Source organism: Panthera onca, chromosome D2 (assembly GCF_046562875.1).
Source record: "Panthera onca isolate mPanOnc1 chromosome D2, mPanOnc1 haplotype 2, whole genome shotgun sequence".
NCBI lineage: Eukaryota > Metazoa > Chordata > Mammalia > Carnivora > Felidae > Panthera > Panthera onca.
This window is the reverse complement of record NC_138349.1, coordinates 11,605,966-11,609,787: the sequence shown is the minus strand read 5'-3', so window position 1 is coordinate 11,609,787 and position 3,822 is coordinate 11,605,966.

The following is a 3,822-nucleotide window of genomic DNA, read 5'->3' as shown; positions in this document are numbered from 1 at the left end:
CCTCCATAAAGAGAGACATTTCTCATGAACTTTTTGGGTATTCTGATGTCATACTTGTTTCTTAAATACCTTGAGTTGCCTATACCCTGTGTTGGCTGTGACTAAGTCACGTGGCCACACCTACCTGCCAGGAAGGCTGGGCAGTGCGATCTAGCTGTGTGCCTGGGAAAAAGAGGGAATGGAACTTGACCAGCAGCTGGCAGTCTCTGCCACATTTGCATAGACAAAGTGAAGTTTGCCAGGGATATATTTAAGGTCCGTGAATCCTGCTGTCCTGTTTAGAATGGGAGGGACCTGGCTTAGCAGCAGCACAAATGGAAAAGACTCAGAGGGGCTGGTTAACTGTGAGCTCTGAGGAAACACTGGGCTGTAGCTGCCCGAAGTATTAATTAAAAAACCCGTGCATGGCAGCAATAGCAGCCCTCCATGGCACTTGGGGTGCCATCAACAGGCTACGTGGTTGCTGAAAAGGCCATTAGGATGGTGGGGGATTCAAAGCCATATCTTGGGAGGAATGGCTGGCAGAGCTCAGATTTTTAACCCAAAGACTCTGATGGGACTTGAGAGGATTCTGAAGGGCTATTTCCTGGAAAAGGAATTACGCTGGATCTGAGTGGACCCAGGGGAGAACCAGGACGGGAACAGTTACACTGAGGCAGATGATGCTTGAACATAGGATGCTTTTCTCTCGTTTGCTATGACTTATTTTAGTAGTCATAACTATGTTTTGGTGGAATGAGCTGCCTTGGAGACAGTGTGGCTCCTTGTTTCTGGAAGGATGTGACGAGGGATTTGGGCACCACTTGACAGAGATGGGGGTGGGGAGCTCAAGAGTAGATGGGTGGATGTGCTTTGTCCCTTCTGCCCCCCAAGAGACTGAAGATCAGATGAGTCATGGGACATCGTGTGTGTTAATTGGGTGAAACTGCATGTTCAGGAAAGGTCGAGCAGCCACGGGCAAGAGTATGTACTTAATGTTTTAGGCAATTTTTTTTGTTTATTTCTTATAAAAAACAATTATTGTTTAACTTTCGACTAAACTTCTACAAAGATGAAAAAAATTGGGGGGGGAGACTCAAAATATACTTGACAGCCATTTATTTTTATTTTTATTTTTTTAAGTTAAAAAAAATTTCTTTAATGTGTACTTACTCTTTGAGAGAGAGAGAGAGAGAAACAGCATGGACGGGAAAGGGACAGAGAGAGAGAGGGAGACACTGAATCGGAAGCAGGCTCCAGGCTCTGAGCTGTCAGCACAGAGCCTGACACGGGGCTCGAACCCAGGAGCTGTGAGATCATGACCTGAGCTGAAGTTGGACACTTAACCAACTGAGCCACCCAGGCACCCCTATTTTTTTAAGTTTTTAAAATACTTGTTTATTTACTGAGAGACAGCGTGCGTGAGTGGGGGTGGGGAGAGGCAGAGAGCAAGAGAGAGAGAGAATCCAAGCAGGCTCTGTGCTGCCAGCCCAGAGCCCAATGGGGGGCTCGATCCCATGAAACTGGAGATCATGACCTGAGTGGAAATCAAGAGTCGGTCGCTTAGCCAACTGGGCCACCCAGGTGCACCGTTTATTTTTGGGTGCGCTCTCAATGGCCATTTACATTATTCATTCCCTGTTTGTGGAGCACGCCTGCATGCCAGCTCTGTGCTAGGTTCTGGGTACAAAGGTCAGTAACAGGTGGGGTGACGTCCTGAAGGTTTTGGTCAGAGGGGGAGGCAGAGGTGCAGAGGAGTAAAGGTGCTTTCGCGTGGAGGAGCGTGTGTGCACAGCTAGGGAGTGAGGAGGCTGGAGGGACCACGTGGGCAGGGATGTGCAGGGGAGTTTAATGGAGATAACCTAATGAAACTCTGAAGGCTGAATAGAAACCAATCAGATGAACAGGGGAAGGTCATTCCCAAAGAGTCCCTTCTCTGGGGACAACTTGAGGAAAGGGAGCCAGGAGGGGAGAGTGTGGCATTCTGGGATGCGGTGGCACAGGAGGGGCTGCAGGGAGACGGAAGGGCCGCAGGGAGCTGGTCCTGAAAGCTTGGGGGAACTGTGCTAAAGGCTGGGACTTCCTGCGGAACACCCCTGACTCGGTCTCCGGGGCTTGCGGAAACCCCGTAGAACCCTGAGCTGGAGCTGGCACCCTTGGTTCTGGGTCCTGCTCTGCTGTAACCTTCTGACCGCACACCGCCCGCCTTTCTGTGCGCAGCCTTGGTTTGTGCATCTACAAGGTGGGGAGGGTGAATTAGGAGAAACAGGATGGCTGCTTTGGAGTCAGATAGCCTGGGTTCAAATCCTGCCTCCAACTTGTATTAGCTGTTATTTAACCTGCGTGCCATTTAATTGGTACAGTAAGAATAATAATACCCAGGGGGCAGCCAAGCAAGCAGGGTACTCTTCCCCCCTCTGCCTGCTACTAGACCAGTTTCCCTTTCATCTGTTTTATTTTTTTTTATTAAAAAATTTTTTTTAACATTTTAATTATTTTTTTATTTTTAAAATTCTTTTTAACATTTATTTATTATTGAGAGACAGTGAGAGACAGAGCACGAGCATGTGAGGGGCAGAGAGAGAGAGAGAGGAAGACACAGAATCTGAAGCAGGCTCCAGGCTCTGAGCTGTCAGCACAGAGCCTGATGCGGGCCTGGAATCTAGACCATGAGATCATGACCCGAGCCAAAGTCGGAAGCCTAACCCACTGAGCCACTCAGGTGCCCCTAATTAAAAAAATTTTTTTAAATGTTTATTTATTTTTGAGAGAGAGACAGAGTGTGAGCAAGGGAGGGTTAGAGAAAGAGGGAGACACAGAATCCCAAGCAGGTTCCAGGCTCTGAGCTGTCAGCACAGAGCCTGATGCAGGCCTCGAACCCATGAACCGTGAGATCATGACTTGAGCCGAAGTTGGCGCTTAACCGACTGAGCCACCCAGGTGCCCCCTGCCTTCACCTGTTTTAAATATTAGGGTTCCAGTAACATTTATGTGAAAAGTAAGTTGTCAATATAACTTAGAAAACCACTGTGCTAGGTAATATCTAGTTTCCTGAGATTATAAAATTCTATGATTCTATGATTTAAAATTATAAAGAGGATAAGTCGCCTTTGATTCCTTAGTTCCCATTTATAAATTCTGTCTGCTTCTATTTCCTTCCCTACTGGCCACTTTCCCAGCTCTCTCTGCCTCATTCCCCAGAATACCTCCCTTTAAAAATATTTCTTCACCCTATAACTACAATTAGCATGAGAACCTTTATGTCAGCCTCCTGATTAAGTCAACTGCTGCAAAGATGTTAATATCTGATAACAACTAGGTTTCTTTCTTTTCTTTCTTTTCTTTTCTTTTCTTTTCTTTTCTTTTCTTTTCTTTTCTTTCCTTCTTTCCCTTCCTTCCTTCCTTCCTTCCTTCCTTCCTTCCTTCCTTCCTTCCTTCCTCTCTCTCTCTCTCTCTCTCTCTCTCTCGCCTCATAGTGGAGGTCTGGAGAAGCAAAATCTTCTACCTAAAGGAATGAGTCCCTAATGGAAGATTTTCAGGCTCAGACTTGGGTGGGGGGTGTTTTTTGAGGAAGAGTAGCCTTTCTATCAAATTTCAGCCTATTAGCAGCCACTGCCTCAGCTGCAATTTGTCCTTTTTATCACCAAGGATCCCACGTGTGCAGAGTGGAGAAGGGAGTGTGTGTGATCCGGTGTCAGTGTTTACTATAGGGGAAAGCTCTGAGCCTCATTTAATTAAGTGTCTGATTATGTTTCCAAATTCTTACTGTGGTGGGAAACATCAACTCATAGAATGTCCGGGAGAGTACCACTTTCCTCATTGGACCCTAGCATCAGGTTCGAT